Below are 19,153 nucleotides of genomic sequence, written 5' to 3' on the forward strand. Positions count from 1 at the left end.
AAGAAAAGAAAAAAAAAATAACCCATAAATCCCCTAATCAAAATTCGCTTCGATTTTCTTCTTTTTTTTTCTTTCCTTTTTCTCTCTCTCAATATTTACGAAACGAAAATAAAAGTGTGTACGAAGTATTAAAAAAAAAATGTTGAAAACCATACGGTCTGACGAATTTTTATTTTTTTTTTTCTTTCGCGCATATGCACTTCCACGTTGATTTCTCAGATACTAGATATACCTATCAATTTGTCTTTAATCAATTGAAGAATCAAACGTTGTAAACGATAGAAGCACAACGGGTCATTCGACTGCAGTAGAAGCACTGCATGATAGCTAGCTATCGATTTGTAAACTCCGTTGATAGACCCTTACAACCCTACGTATACGAAACAAAATACATCCGGGCAAAATTCGATACGCGAATAATTGCGTTAATTATTTCGATCGCGATTTACGAACATTTTCATTTCGTTAATATCGTTTATTAAACTTTCATAATCTTGAAAATTAGTTTATTAGATATTACTTAAATAATATTTATCAAACTGATAATTCGATGTTATCTATTTAACGATACAATATATATATATATATAGTTTTATCATATATTTTTATATTTATATATTATATAAAATTAATTTATAATTTATAAATTAATATATAAATATTAATATTTATATAATAAATAATAAAAATAAATCATTTAAATTTATATATATAAAAATAATATATAAATTATTATATATTATTATTATTTATTATTATTATTATATATTATATATAGTTTATGAGTACTCTTTGCTTTTTATAATTAAAAAAATGTGTCTAACCAATCGTCAAGGTATAAAGAAGAAGTGATATAAAAAATAACTATAGAACGATATAAACCTAAAATCGAGATATAAAGACCATTAGATAATAATTCTTACGACATGTCGTCCAACAAAAAACGACCAAGTTACGAGAAGAAAACATCGACGATGATTGAAAGCATCGATCTTCTAAAAGAGGCGTAACGCACTCGTAAAATCTCCAGATTGCAATGATATATCATTTCAGAGGAACGAAGAAAAACTTTAGCTCTACTGTAAAAGCAGAAAAAAAAAAAGAGAAAAGAACTATTAGGAATTCGGTTCTTTACGTTCATTCTTATGATTTTTAAATGTTCCTCAAGCTAGAAAAGAGAAATGGTTTTTTACAGTTACTCGGTAATTCCCAACTAACTTCATAAATTATTCATTTATAATATTTTCTTTAATTACTTTTCAGAATATTCCAAATAAAAAAGTTTAGTATTCTAATGAACGATAATAATGGGTGGAGGGGAGGGGAGGGGGTGGTATAATACCTTGATTTATGCGTTAAGTGATTAACGTTTTTTTTTTTTGGTATCTTTTTTTATTTTCAAAATAATAAAACAAAATAAAAATCAACTACATAATAAAAATATAAAAAAAAAATGTATATATAAATAATTCATATTTAAATATATGTATAATAAATATTACTATTTATAAATAAATTTATTATTTCTATACATATTATTATATTAATATAATTAAATTACCAATTTTTATAATAATAATAAAATTATATATAATAAATAAATAAATATATATATTATATTATATATTTTTATATTTATATATAATTATTCTTCAAGATATTCAATATCTTGGAATTATATTAAAAATCTCTTCTCATTTATTTTTCCGATATTTAACCAATTGCGTTATTAGTGCAACGATAATGACATATCCACAACGGGCAGATATTTACTAATGTAAACGTTGGATTTGTATCATTTAATAGGAAACTGAAGTACGATACGCATTAAATATTTAATGACAAATATAATGCATTTCTATTAAAGTGTACATTAAAAATATCGATCGTAGGATAACACACTTTAAAGAGGATGCTTTTACGCAACAATCTAATTGCATTTTTCTGCGACGTTAAAATCGATGGGTCATTAATCAAATTCTTATCACTCGCGAGAGTGTTAAATCGATATAAAATTACGTAATCTTCGCATCGTTTGTTACTGTACGCGAGAAACGACGTCTTATGATATTAATTACTGGAAATATGTTATGTAAAATTCAAGCACTGGTAGTATATGCTCCGGTGCACATTGAAACAACATACGTACGTCACAATTATCAGAAGCACATTATTACTGTTAACCATGCATTTAGTTATGATATACACATATGGAGTAACATAATCAATTTTACAAATCACGTGCATCATTGTTTTTCTCTTTCCCCGATAATAACCATAACTATGTGCGTGAAAAATAATAACATCGATACGCATATTCGTAGAAATGACAAAAATTATACACGGAAATCTCGTATGAGTGACAATTTTTTTATACAATTTTTACCGATAATAATCTATAAACAATTGATCTTTTCGCGTATGGAATTCTTGTCAATCTTTATGCAAAATGAATAAGACCCCCCAACAATAAGATTAATGAACACAATAACAACGTTTTTTTTTGCGTTCTCACATTTGTCAGTAAAAAATGAATAATCTTTAAATACGCGGGTGGTATTAATTATCCGACCAAAAACAAGTTCGTTAAGAACAAAATAAAATCGATAAAGATAATATTTAATTGTACAAGTGTTCGTATTAACAAATGTTCATCAATAAATTATCATCAGATGAATCCAAATTCACATAGATGCATACGTACACGCGATCTCTTATTATATTATTAGATTTTGAACTTAAGTTAATTTCAATCGTTCGAAATAGGAATATTGGTAGTTCGTCGTCGAAACTCTTTCAAATTGAAAATTATCCCGATAAATGTGCCAAAGGGTAATGAAGTCAACGTGAAAGGTCAATTTTCCGAAATAAATACATACTTTTATCCCTGCGAACCTACAAACTCACTCGACGAAAAAAATAAGCCAAGAAAAGTCCCAACATTTTTATACAACGACTCGAACGAGATTTCTTGCTTTTACGAAAAAGAAAAAAAAAAAGAAAAAAGCTGAGAAAAGAAAATACGGGGAAAAATCGCGAGACTTTCTTCAACTTCGTTTCGTTGGGTGTGCCTCGAGTTGTGTGACATCGATGTCGAATATATATATATATAAAAAAAAAAGGAAAAAAAAAGAAAAAAAGTAAAGTTGCAGCAGCAGCAGCAGAAGCAGCAGCTAGTAACTCTCGAAATGATCGTTTTTACGAGTACATACAAGCAGCATGAAACGATGGGTGACGATAAACACAGACTAGCTGTTCGCATTTTCTCACGAGCCTCCTCCTCCCAGTTTAAAAACGAGATTTCTTTGATTACATTAGCCCGCAGAAGAGCATTACCGTTAAAAAACAAGACCTTCGTTCTCTTACTTGCAATGTCACGCAAAATACATAAATATAAAGTGCATACGTACGCGTTATATGCACGCACACACACACACATACACATATATGTATATAAACGTTATTTACGTATTCTCGATTTAATTTCTCGCGAAACTATGTAATATACATATATGGTGGTGCTGAAAGAGACGATTGACGAGGCACGATGCGTGGAATTGAATTATTCATAAGAAGAAAAATTATTGAAAAAGAGAGAAGAAGAAGAAGAAAATAAATAAAAATAAGATAAAATAAAATAATAAAGGAGGAATAAAATTTAATTCTCGAATTGTGAATTACGAAATGGATAAGAAAGATATCATATGGCGTCTATGGAATTGAACGAGTGTCCTTAAACGAAGCAATCAAAATATTTTTGTACTTCACGACAATCGTTTTTATTTTATTCGATTGTTTCGATCGACGAAAATTATTTCCAGCAGTATATACAGATTTTTCAGGTGAGAAGAAAACAAGGATCACTCTCTATATCATAAAACTTGAAATATTTTTTCATCTAGATACATAAAATCGTAACTATTAAATTTTTACTACGTTTCTTTCTTATTTTACGTGTTATCGCGTATAAATCTAGTGTATACCTGTATTTATCATTCATATATAGCAAATATGATGACTTGGAAAGTGGCAAGAAGAGAAAGAGCCTCGGGGATTGAGGAAGCATCGACCAAAAGTGAAGGGCAAAGATTCAAACGGGTCTTTCTTCTTATAATTAATGGTTCCACTGCGAATACCTTCTCTACTGAATTTTACATCATCGTCTTTTCCCATGAGATAAAATGACAATCTTATAATATATACGTATACCAAATGTCTTATATTGTATTCCTTCTAATTAACAATCTGATAAGATCGATATACTTTTTATTAATTGTTCGCGTATATATCTGAAGAATTTCGTCAATCTGTAATACGTGTTTTAGTTTGTTGTATTTAAAAAATGAACAGGGAAAAATAGGGGGGAGGGGGGAAATGTTTTTAAACTCGTGTAAGTGAAACAAATCATGGAAATTAACGAATTTTTCCACAATTTCCTTAATAAGTTAAGTAAGTTTAAATAAATTATACATTTAATTAGAATAAATAATTAAATATATAATTAAAATAAAATAATAATAATAAAATTAATAATAATTAAAAAAAAAATATGTTACTCGTAAATAAGATATTTTTAATATTACGTTCTTGACGTGGCATATGTCATTCTAATAACGTTATGACATTGAAATAATATTATATCAGATCCATAAACCTTCCGGCGACGTGTCCTTTATTATTTCTCTTACAAGTTATACGACATTACCTCGTTTCAACGTTTTACGGATATAAATCACGGGGTGTCGCGTGTAAAAGGAGCAACCGTTCATCTTTGGAATAAAAGGGAAGGCCAATTGAACGCACCATGTCGTGAGAAAATTAGCTTCCTTGTAGACTCCCCTCGTGTTACTTTAGATCTCTATCGAAAGATTTCCATTGTTGGGCATTGCATTTTCAACATTTCTCAACGAATTTCAAAACTCCTTTGCAACGTCACGTTTATTTATATTTTTCATGTGTAATTTAAATGAATAAATAAAAATCAGGTAAGTTATTGAAATATGAAAAGATGTTTCCTATATAGACGAATAAACAAATTGATGTTTATTTAAAAAAAGAGCACGAAACAAGTCATACAACGCGTGTAACTGCATACAATGTTTCTTAAACGCAACAGATGAAATGCAATTTACAGTAACAAAGCTTTATATTCTTTCTAATACCATATCGACGTTCTATCCATTGCAGGAAATCTCTTTAAATCGCAGACGATAGATATTCGAATTAAAAAAACTGAAACATTTGGTGGTATAACGACGTACAATAACTGATAATGATCCGATCACTGTATTTTTCTTTCTCTCTTTCTCTCCCTCTCGTGTGTAATTTAAATGAATAAATAAGAATCAGGAAAATTGTTGAGATATGAAAAGATGTTTCCTATATAAGTGAATAAACAAATTGATGTTTATTTAAAAAAAGAGCACGAAACAAATCATATAAAGCATGTAACTGCATACAATGTTTCTTAAATGCAACAGATGAAATGCAATTTACAGTAACAAAGCTTTATATTCTTTCTAATACCAAAAAACTGAAACATTTGGTGGTATAACGACGTACAATAACTGATAGTGATCCGATCACTGTATTTTTCTTTCTCTCTCTCTTTCTCCCTCTCGTGTGTAATTTAAATGAATAAATAAGAATCAGGAAAATTGTTGAAATATGAAAAGATGTTTCCTATATAAGTGAATAAACAAATTGATGTTTATTTAAAAAAAAGAGCACGAAACAAGTCATACAACGCGTGTAACTGCATAAAATGTTTCTTAAATGCAACAGATGAAATGCAATTTACAGTAACAAAGCTTTATAATCTTTCTAATACCATATCGACGTTCTATCCATTGCAGGAAATCTCTTTAAATCGCAGACGATAGATATTCGAATAAAAAAACTGAAACATTTGGTAGTATAACGACGTGCAATAACTGATAGTGATCCGATCACTGTATTTTTCTCTCTCTCTCTCTCTCTCCCTCTCGTGTGTAATTTAAATGAATAAATAAAAATCAGGAAAGTTGTTGAAATATGAAAAGATGTTTCCTATATAAGTGAATAAACAAATTGATGTTTATTTAAAAAAAGAGCACGAAACAAGTCATACAATGCATGTAACTGCATACAATGTTTCTTAAATGCAACAGATGAAATGCAATTTACAGTAACAAAGCTTTATATTCTTTCTAATACCATATCGACGTTCTATGCATTGCAGGAAATCTCTTTAAATCGCAGACGATAAATATTAGAATAAAAAAAATGAAACATTTGGTGGTATAACGACGTACAATAACTGATAATGATCCGATCACTGTATTTTTCTCTCTCTCTCTCTCCCTCTCGTGTGTAATTTAAATGAATAAATAAGAATCAGGAAAATTGTTGAAATATGAAAAGATGTTTCCTATATAAGTGAATAAACAAATTGATGTTTATTTAAAAAAAGAGCACGAAACAAGTCATACAACGCATGTAACTGCATACAATGTTTCTTAAATGCAACAGATGAAATGCAATTTACAGTAACAAAGCTTTATAATCTTTCTAATACCATATCGACGTTCTATCCATTGCAGGAAATCTCTTTAAATCGCAGACGATAGATATTCGAATAAAAAAACTGAAACATTTGGTGGTATAACGACGTGCAATAACTGATAGTGATCCGATCACTGTATTTCTCTCTCTCTCTCTATTTCCATTCAATTTTAATCACAGCAAAGACAATTTCGACGAACGTAACTATCGAAAAAGGTATCGATATTCTATCGATAAAAGTAAAAGAATCCAACGATTTAAAAATATTTATTTGGTTTTGAGTAAGAAGACTATACGAGTATAACGCAATACCTGCGAGGAAAGATCGATCGTGGATGTAATACGCGTTAGCTCACCTTACTCTTTCTATCTATGCACGCGATCGTACTTTATAGTGAAAAAAAAAAAGAAAAAAAGAGAATAAGAATCGCGTGCATCAATTCCCTTTTGCATTCATAGGCCGACACCAAGAAGACGGTGTTAATTTTTCTAGTAGCTACCAGCAATATTTCTAATGAGTTCACCGATAACACATGCAATAGCGTGTGTTAAGAATCTCCTGATTATTGCAACCTATACTAGACACAACATTTTACATATACATATATATATATATTTTAACGTTTCTTTCTTGTGTATGTTTGTGTGTGTGTGTGTGGTAGGGTATCATCGTATGAAATTATCCTTTTCGAGATTAGAAAATAATTTCACTGCATTACGATATATGATTTATACGTTAATACGTATAAATAGTTTTATATTACCCGTTGACATACGATTAATAAAAGATTCTTTCATTTAAGTTTGGAAAATAGGAAAGTTTTTGTTACGAATTATAACAATACATTTATCAAATTCATGACGTTGTAGAATTGTTTTCAAAGAGAAAGACTAGTACCTACCATTGAAATCCTATTGATCGGATATTTCATTTCGTCGCTGTTACGATTGTATCATCCACGTGCTGCATGTACTAAGCGAGTTATATTGTGGGGGATCAATGCCATACATGCTGGTCAATAACGCCCATTATATTTACAACGTAACACTATTGAAATGAACACCGATCGAACTTATTTGAACGTTATGCTAAAACATTATAGATATTTCAACGTTTCTTGGAAACACAGAAACTATTATCACAATAATCGTTTTCAAGACAAAAATAAAGTAGAAAAATTAACGAAATAAACAACGAACAATTTAAAATAATGATAGATAATATATATAATAACTATAATTTTGTTAATAATTCTAATATATGTAATTATATTTGAATTAAGTTATATTTAGCTTAGAATATTTTTGACCTAAATATAGTTTATAAATTGACCAAAACATTTTAAGCAGTTCATAGAATTCTCGTTATCAGAACATTAAATGTAATATATATATACACCTATAACTCGATTCTGTTAATTTTAATTAAGGTAGTTTCTATTAAAAGCGAATAATTCAGGTAGCAAGTAAAAGGAGGATTGGTAAGTTAACGAAATACAATCAAATTGTTTCCTTTTATGAATGAAACGTTGATACAATCGCTATTTAACTCCATGCCGAATTGTCTATGATTATTATAGTATATTAATATTACACAAAGGACAAAATCTACGTGTGTCGTTTAAAGAATGAAGATTATAATTTTAAACGCAATATAGAAAATACAATTTATTTCAATTAGAATAAAATATACGAAGGTTCTGGAGATGGCATTTCATTTGATCATACAATGCAAGAGTATTTCAAAATATAGATATTCATAGTATCATCAGATAACTTTGTAAGCGTATATGGTCTTTTCAAAGGTAGCCATACTATAGAAGATTTTATACGTTCGCGTAGTACATAATACCATTAAACCGCACGATTAGATTTTAGTTCGAAGCTTTAAGCTTCGGAATAATGATATTTAAATATCAAAGATCTACTACGTCTTTGTATATTTAATTAAAAAAAAAAAAAAAAATTAATGCGACATATTTCTATAGGTTTTAACGTAGCACATCCGTGGATTAAAAGTAAAATTCTTAGTTTTAAAGTATTAAACAAAAAGAACAAAAAAACAAATTGAGATTCATACGTTGCATTTGTGTGCGTGTGTGTGTATTAAACATTTATTACACGTAAGGTACAACATTAAAAAATGTCGCAACAGTTATTTATTATATTCCCGTTTTGTTGCCATCAAATGTTTCATATTTTTGTTAACAAATATGTTTGAATAAATTCGTAAAATTTGTAACGTACACAACAAAGTTTTTAGAGAAAAGAAATATTGATTTTGATTTGAATTAATCGCTTAGTCAAACTCACGTGTTCATTCGTTCGTTCGTATAATCACTTTTTCCAGATCAATGATATCTCCACGCAGCTCGAAAATATTTTGTTATTATCGTCAAACATTAATAACACATGTGATTTTTTATTTTTCCTTATTTTTTTTTCGAAAAAATTACTCGTTCCTGCTATAAAATCATTTGTAAACTTATCTGACATTTGTTATTCGGCCTTCCTATTTGACATTTTTTTATGACAGTTTTGTGACAGTATCAGTTGTTAAATTTGAATATACACATACACGCACGTGCATAAGATTGACGAAAGTAACTAGATTATGAGTTTACCGAATCAGAATTTACACGGTTCGTAATACGCGAATATGACTATATAAGGAACGCATCGTTTCATTTCTGCACAATAAGTACATCGTGAGTGTTTCGAAACGTTGCGTTCAAATAAAACCCAATCCACGAATAGAACGATATACAATATTCAATTTCTCTTGAATTGAATAGAAATTTGACGAATATAATGAAGGGGTGGTTTGTATTCGCCGCATTACTGGTCGTGGTAAGCGGTAGAAACTTAAATTGCAATCCAACATGGTGGAAAAATATATTGCTCTATCAAATTTATCCGAGAAGTTTTAAGGACAGCAATGGAGATGGTATAGGTGATATACAAGGTACGTTTGTACGATATATTTTCTTATTAAAATATGATCGGTAAAAAAGAATTACAATATCATTACATTGTCATAACATTAGTATAAATAATTATTGAATTTCTTTCTATCGTTCTACGATTTTCTCAAAAGATTTTGTTTAATTCTTACAAAATATTTATTTTTTGTAGAAATTCATACATATATACACACACATATATATTATTAATATATATTTATTATATATAAATTTTTATTAAATTTATTATATATAATTTTATATATAATTTTTTATTATTATTATATATATTATATAATATATAAATTATATATAATTTTATTAAATTTATTATATATATATATATTCATTTCAATAAATGTCCCCCTGGAGGATATTTTAATTTGCATGAAATATTTATTGTATTGTCCACATACTGGATATCCTTGAATCCATGAAAATATATTTCAGGCAAACCGATAAAAATGTCACGGTTTATTTTTCATCAAGGAAATTGAACGATCCATCGATTGACTCTTACATTTTCATATAACATTTTTCTCTCGACGCAGGTATCATCAGTAAACTGGATCACTTTAAGGATTTGAAAGTTGATGCTATATGGTTATCTCCATTCTACACAAGTCCAATGCAAGATATGGGCTACGATATTAGTAATTTCACCGAAGTAGACCCAACCTTTGGTACGTTGAAAGATTTTCAACAATTGGCTAAACTTACTCACGAAAAAGGTATGAAACTACTCGTGGATTTCGTTCCTAATCATACATCGGACCAACACAAATGGTTCAAATGGAGTATACAGAAAATCGATCCCTATACCAACTATTACGTTTGGAGAAAAGGAAAAACTCTTCCTAACGGCACCATAACGTATCCGAATAACTGGGTAATTCAATAATGTTCAATTCCATGATTACTTTCTATAATCTGGAAATTCCTAATCACGAATGGTTACTAACAAATATATATATTTTTTGTCTACACGTATAGATGAGTATTTACGATGAACCAGGATGGATTTGGAACGAAGATAGACAGGAATATTATTATCACCAGTTCTCCTCATTCCAAGTTGAATTAAACTACAACAGCACGGAACTTAGAAAAGAAATGATGGTAATTTATCAAATATCTAATACCTAATTACAAATCTTAAATAATAAGATGAATTTATCTAATCACATAATAATTTTTAATGCAACCAATAAGTTATATCACTTTTACCATCGTTTTTATGAATTCACGAAAACGAGGAAAGACCGAGTGCTTTGTTCGTTTTAAAATTGAACGTTCAGATCGGTCCGACGTTAATCTAATCAGCAATATGACGCGATATATCTAATCTCCATTTTTCAATTTTTTCAATTTCTCTTCTAACCTGGCCAAACAAAAAAAAAGAAGCCTATCGAATTTCTGTATACAGTCGAAATTTAATTTCGTATTTCTACTAACAGAAGAATGAGAGATTAAAAAAGTTTTTAATACGAATGAATATTTTACAGAACGCAATGAAGTTTTGGTTAGATCTCGGAGTAGATGGATTTAGATTGGACGCTGGACCATATTATTACGAGAATCAACAATTTTTGGACGAACCATTGGTCGGTGATACTTACAATCCTTACGCGTATAATTCGACGAAAAAAATTTACACGAGAGATCAACCGGAGACTTACGAGTTAATTCAAAGCTGGCGAGACTTTTTGGACGAATATTCCGCCAAAGCTAATTGTCCAAAGGTTTTGATCGTCGAGGCATACGCCAGTTTGGATGATACCATGAAATATTACAAATACGGCGCTTTATTTCCTTTTAATTTTAATTTTATCGACAAACTAAATAAAGATTCAACTGCATCGGACGTGGCGAAATACGTGGAAGAATGGATATCGAGTATGCCAGATGGAAGCGTTGCCAATTGGGTGGTAAGTCACGCGTCAACAGATAAATCCATTTCCAACTTTATGAACGATATTTTTTTTTTACATTTTTTTTTTACATTTTTTTTTTTTTTTTTTTTTTTTTTTTATATGGACACGACCGACGATGAAGAATGCAATAATAATTATCACCACTGACAAATATAAACTCGCATTTTTATTCGAAATTCTAATAAACGCAATGCACGCGAATTCGTCGCATTTTTCTTTTTTTTTTTTTCCATATTTTTTTTCTCGTTGTTTTTATCGAAAACAAAACGAACGATCGTTTCATCGGTTTTTAAGGAAAAATAAAAAATTTCATACGATAATACATAACAATTCTTCCGATTCGTAAGCACATATAACAATGATAATTAATTACAAATAAATATAACACACGAATGTACGTTGTATTTTTTTTTGTTTCATTTAGGGCGGAAATCACGACAATCGCAGATTAGTGTCGCGTTTTGGAAACGAGAAACGTGCACGCATTATCATGGCCATGATATTCATTCTTCCTGGTGTTGCCGTGGTCTACAATGGCGACGAAATAGGTATGGAAGATACGTTACTTTCTTACGAAGAAACAAAGGATAGCGCAGCCTGTAATCTAGGCAAAGATAATTACCTTTCCATAAGCAGAGATTATGCTAGGACCCCATTCCAATGGGACAACAGTACTGCGGCTGGTATGTTTTCAATTCAATCATTTTCTAATAATATTATTTTCTATATATAATTTTCTATAATAAAATATATAATTTTCTATAATAAATAATATAATTTTCTATAATAAATAATATAATTTTCTATAGTAACATTATTTTCTATATATAATATTCTATAATGTACGTTTTCAATTAAATCATTTTCTAATAACATTATTTTCTTTATATAATTTTCTATAATTAAATATATAATTTTCTATAATAAATAATATAATTTTCTATAATAAATAATATAATTTTCTATAATAATATTATTTTCTATATAGTATTTTCTATATAGTATTTTCTATAATGTACGTTTTCAATTAAATCATTTTCTAATAACATTATTTTCTATATATTATTTTCTATAATTAAATATATAATTTTCTATAATAAATAATATAATTTTCTAAATATAATATTTTATAATGCAATTAAATATATATTATATTAAAAATTATATTATATATAATTATATATTATATATATTATATTAAATATATTAAATTAATATTATATAATTACATATTATATATATTATATTATATATATATATTTAATTGAATTACAATATTATTCTAACGTTACGTAGGATTTTCTACGACTTCCGATACTTGGTTACCCGTTAACAGTGATTACTTGACATTAAATTTGGCGAATGAAAAAGTATCGAAAAAGTCATTCTATACGATGGTAGTGACTCTTTCGGACTTCAAGAAAAATTTGTCTACGGAAATCGACGGATTTAATCTAAAAGTACCAAACAAGAATGTTTTAGCCTTTACAAGGTAAAGTTTGAAGTAGTTCATACGATTAATATTTCACGTTATCCCCCTGTTGTTTTCCAATTCTTCTTTTTATAAATACATGCATGTAATATATATATATATCTCTCTCTCTGACATATGCCATTAATTATAATGTTTATTACAGAAAAACGAAAAATGGCGAGTCTGTTTACGTGGTTGCGAATTTCGGAGATCAAGAGGAACAAGTTGATTTGAACAACGTGTTTGATAACGTGCCAAAGAAACTTAAACTTTATTACGCTACTGAAACTGACGGCGTACCTATTGGGTAAGTTATAAGTTGATATTAATTGGATATAGTGATACTTTCGTATAAAGTTTATTTTACTAGTTTTTAATCGTATTTTATCATAAAGAAAATAATTCTTCAATATATCCCAATCACGTTTCTCTTTTCATCAAATTTTTCAATAATCAAATTATATTAGATATCTTTATAAATAATTTCTAAGATAGATGGATATCATTATAATATAATTCTGTAATATTTTATTCTGTTTACAGTACCACCGTTGAAAAAAAGTTTATTTTACTAGTTTTTAATCGTATTTTATCGTAAAGAAAATAATTCTTCAATATATCCCAATCATGTTTCTCTTTCCATCAAGTTTTTTAATAATCAAATTATATTAGATATCTTTATTAATAATTTCTAAGATAGATGGATATCATTATAATATAATTCTATCATATTTTATTCTGTTTACAGTAGCACCGTCGAACGAAACGATAACCTGAAAGTTCCAGCGCAAACGGCATTAATTCTTACCAGCGAATCTTAATTAGAATATTATTTAGTGGATAAAATAATATTCTATTAAAGTAAGAATAAATCAAAATTAGTATAAAATTGTGACCATAATCAAACGATCGTTGTTATCTCTTTAAGCAAGAAGTAAACGATGATTGATTAGTTAGACAAATAATTCGATTGACATTTCTTAATAGAGATATTCATTCGAAATAAATTATATTAATTTAAGGATAAATAAAGGTAAATACAAAATATTTCGATCAAATAATAGGTGTTTTTCTTTTTTCTTTGAATCGAAGCAAACCTCGTCCGTTTCTTTTGAATATTTCGTAAGTCAGCTTTATTAACCTTTCACTTTCCAAATGTATAAACCTTTCGTTAAATCGAGATCAGTGATGAATCAAAGCGTTTTGAATTAGTGAATCGATGAAACTACAAGCACGTCGATCTCGTTGCCAATTACAATTGGCTAGCAAATTCCAAAAGGGTTCTATCATCGTGTCATGTCTATCTGACACCTAGACGGAAACATAATTATCCTTGTTCGTTTCAATTAAGCCTGACAACTTTCTACCTTCTATACACACCTCAGTTTTAATCCGATCGATAGAAATCGATCTTTTATCTTTTCGTCAAATAATGCATTTGTTATAGACTGAAAAAAAAAAAACAAATTTCTTTGATTTAACAAAATCGGTATTCATATAAAAATTTGTATTAATTAATGTATTTTCTTTTTTTTTTTTTAATTATATTTTATATATTTATATATTTATATAAATTTATTATTTTTATATTATATAATAAAATTTTTTTTTATATTATAATATATTATAATTATATATATTAATTATGTATTATATTTTTTTTATATTATATAATAAAATTTTATATTATAAAATTATTATTTAAATATTTATATATTTATATTTTTTATTTATTATTTTTATTTATATATTTTATATATTTTATAATTTACTTAAATAATGCATTTGTTATAAACAAAAAAAAAAAAAAAAAATCTCTTGGATTTAACAAAATCGGTATCCATATAAAAATTTGTATTAATTAATGTATTTTCTTTTTTTTTTTTTAATTATTTTATATATTTATATATTTATATAAATTTATTATTTTATATTATAATATATTATTAATTATATATTAATAAAAATTATATTATTAATAATTAATTATATTATTAATATATATTATATTTTTTTTATTATGTAATAAAATTTTATATTATAAAATTATTATTTATATATTTAAATATTTATATATTTATATTTATATTTTTATATTTTTTATTTTATTTTTATCTTTTTTCAATATTAATAAAACGAATAAATCTCTGACTATAAATTATATATTTTTTCTTTAAATCCGATTACTTAAATATAATATAAAAATATATAAAATAAACAACAATTTGTATTCTTCTTTTTAAGTAAGTTATTTAATGAATAACAGTTATTATCGGTTAGAATAGAACCAAACAAACTTTTCAATTATATTTAACTTCTCCAATTCGTTACCCGGAAATAAATAAAAATTGTCGATGCATTTATCTCAGATTACGACACGATATCGATATTTTCCTCGTTCTATCTTAAATTATTATCAACAAGTGACTCGTCGTTATCATCTCGCGATACGAAAATACAATAGGAATGTCAGTGGAAAAATAAAACAATTTGTTTGTTTTCAAGATATAAATCGTTTCAGTTTAAAACTCGGTTTCCCCGGTTTTAATTTGACAAATAATCGAAAAATGTATTCTCCACGGTTAAAGGGTAAAATTGCATAGTAACTGCATTCGATAACGAATCGAGATACGAATATCAATGCAATGACAACATATTCGGTAGTATTCTAGATAAATAGATAAATAGATAGATAAATGGATAGAAGATAAAATGTATTAGAAACTCGTTGCTACGTTTTTCAGTGTAGAATTCGATCGTTATCAGTAGATTCGCGATACGAAAAGATATATTCAATTTTTTTCTCGTCTATTTCCATGACATTACTGATAATCACAAAACTCGAACGATGTCTTCATTATGTCTTGTTCTTTTGCGTTGCAATTTCCTTATATAGGAGTGTCAGTATTGTGGCAACCTTCTAATCGTCAAAATGATACATTCGCGTCAGTACGTATTCATTTTTCTCTGTTTCTCATTTGCGTCATTAACAATCGCTGAAATTCGTAACAAAGGATGGTGGAAAAATGCTGTTTTTTATCAAATTTTCCCACGAAGTTTCAAGGACAGTGACTCGGATGGCATCGGTGATCTCGTTGGTAAAGATAATCTCAAATTAATAATCATTTCTAATCGATAGAAAACTTTTTTTCAACGAAATAAACTCATTTTTCGAAAAAGTATTTTATAGAATTTTTACTTTGATATTTTTTCTTCTTCCACCGTTTCAACGATGTTTACCATTTTCGAGATACGAATCGGTTAAAACAACAACGTACACTGGCTGGCATAGCAATAATTACACGCTCGCATGATTTCGATCTTGGTAGTAATAACGTCACGACTGTAATAATTATAATAATAATAATAATAGTAGTCACGTGTGTACGGGGGACTTTTTTTCGTTTACCATCGTTTTTTTTTATGCTTACGTATACTTTGCACGAAGTACACTTTTATACGAAATATCAAATGAAATTAAACGAAAATTGATGGATAAATATATGAGCCGTTTATTTTGAAAGTGGCCTAACTCCATTTTTCATTTTTTTCCGGTTACCCACGGTAACATGTACAGCTTCAAATTATCTATCAATAAAGCATTTAAGATTTTTTATATTCCGAGTAAATACGCTAATTCTGGACACATAAGTTTTCAGAGTTAGTTGAATCACTGAACCGTTTATTTTGAAAGTGGCCTAACTCCATTAGGAGTAGAGATTTTGGTGTGGTAGAAATGGCATTAAAAAAAAATAATTTACTGTTTGTCCCCCGAGAGTATTACAATATTATCAAAAAGTGTCGGAAAGGTAATAACTTTATTGTACATGAAATGAGACAAGAAGATTTTGTATCAACAAAATTATTAGAAGACGCAATTTTTAAAAGGGTCAAGAATTCTAACGGAGAACCAATAAACTGGTTAAAAATATGTTGATGCGTTTTGTCAAAAATGAATAAGATTTTCTATAAGACATCAATGAATGAGAACGAAAATTTGAAAGTCCTGAATTTAATACCACGTCGGGGTAGACCAAGAAAGTTCGAAAATATTGTATTGACACCACTGTATAAAAATATAAGCAAATTACAACCGCAAAATTCAAGGACATAATTGACTTATTACGATATATACCACCGGAACATCATGATTTCTTTAAATCCCTTTCACATACACAAAATGTAGATGAGTAGAAAATTGTTTTGTAATTTATGTTTGTAAAAAATGTTTTCAATCGCATAATTTATATTTTTAAAGTGTTACAAAGATATGTAAAATAAAATAAGTATTGTTTTTTCGCAATTTGAAGCATCTTAAATTATGTTGAATGAACTTCGGTTCCTTCAAATTTTATAATGAATCTGGTTGTTAATTTTGAAAGTGACTTAACTCCATTCTTGGTAAGAAAACGCATATTATTCACTTAATAATCGCCATTATTTTAATAGGAACTGTAAATTGAACACCTTTAGATACACTTAAGCAACATAACTCATTGTTATTCTTTACGTATATTTTTAATTGCATTGAAACGCAAACCTTTAAATATCTTGATTTAAGGTTAAATGGAGTTAGGCCATTTTCAAAATAAACGGCTCAAATATATATTTTCATTTATGATACAGGAATAACGAATAAACTTGAATACCTCGTCGAGTGCGGTGTTACGGGAATCTGGTTATCACCGATCAACAAAAGTCCCATGAAAGATTCCGGATATGATATTTCTGACTTTCGCGATATCCATCTGGATTATGGCACAATGGAAGATTTTAACGAATTTATGAAAAGAGCCAAACATCTCGGATTAAAGGTATATCCCATACTTTATTTTATTCATTTGAAAAAATGATAATAATTTATTAATAATATTCATGACAACAGGTTATTCTCGATCTCGTTCCAAATCATACGTCGGATCAACACGAGTGGTTTATCAAAAGTGTCAAAAATGAAGGAAAATATGCCGATTATTACATATGGGTAAACAAAAGTAAAGATAAACCGCCGAATAATTGGCTCAGCGTGTTTGGAAATTCATCTTGGACTTATAACGAACAACGAAAGGCATGGTACTTTCATCAATTTCTTTCTCAACAGCCAGATTTGAATTACAGAAATCCTGAAGTAGTATTGGAAATGCAGGCAAGTGCAATAATCTTTGTAATATAATTATCGATAAATGATAATGGTAGATAAGGAAAGTTAAATCGTTTTATCATTGAAGATTCAATTAAATATCTCGATTGTAATCATTTCTAGCAAATAATAGAATATTGGTTGAGTAAGGGTGTTGATGGATTTCGTATCGATGCGGTACCTCATCTTTTCGAAGTAAGCAATATTGAATTGAACGAACCAAAGAACAACGCTACTAATGCATCCAAAGAAGGGTATGATTCTTTAAAACACATTTATACCAAAGATCAAGAAGAAACTTATACTTTAATACGCAATTGGAGAAACATTGTTGATTTGTATGCGAATACACATAACGAAGAAGAAAAGGTATAATTCGTATTAATAATATTGTTTTTAAATATTATAATAATATACATATATTTTACAATTAAATTCATATATATATGAATTTAATTATTATTATTTATTTATTTATTATTATTATTATTATTAATTATATTATTTTATTATATTTATTTTATTATTTTTATTATAATTATATTATTTATTATATTATTTATTATTTAATTATTATAATATATTCATTTATATTAATATTAATTATATAATTAAAAAGTTAGTAATTATTATTATTATTATTATTTGATTTTTTTCGTTCCGACAGATAATAATGACGGAAGCATACACGTCGTTAGAAAATACTATCAAATTTTACAAATACGGTTCCGACGTACCTTTCAATTTTAAATTCATTACGGATGTTAATAACAAATCGAGTGCCACCGATTTCAAAAAGACGATTGACTCCTGGATCGATGCTACGCCGAACGGAAGTGTAGCAAATTGGGTGGTAAATTAAGATCTTTTATTTTCTTTTGTTTTTTTTTTGTCAAACGATTATTATTGAAATTATTAATTTGAATAATTAATCATAGATGGGTAATCACGATCGCAGTCGTACGGCCAGTCGTTATCCAGGTAGAGCCGATCAGATGACCATGTTAGCAATGGTTTTACCTGGTGTGGCGATAACTTATTATGGGGAAGAAATTGGTATGACTGATAACGAAGATATAACGTTTAACGAGACGCAAGA

General features: G+C 27.8%; 1 protein-coding gene across 10 annotated transcripts in view; it reads right to left on the reverse strand.

Annotated features, from left to right (window-relative positions):
- The window catches only part of LOC122518393 (calcium/calmodulin-dependent 3',5'-cyclic nucleotide phosphodiesterase 1-like), an 83,142-nt gene that overhangs the window by 9,928 nt on the left and 54,061 nt on the right, over nt 1-19,153 (reverse strand). The window lies entirely within an intron of this gene.

This window comes from Polistes fuscatus, unplaced genomic scaffold, assembly GCF_010416935.1.
Source record: "Polistes fuscatus isolate 324 unplaced genomic scaffold, CU_Pfus_HIC Scaffold24, whole genome shotgun sequence".
Taxonomy (NCBI): Eukaryota; Metazoa; Arthropoda; class Insecta; order Hymenoptera; family Vespidae; genus Polistes; species Polistes fuscatus.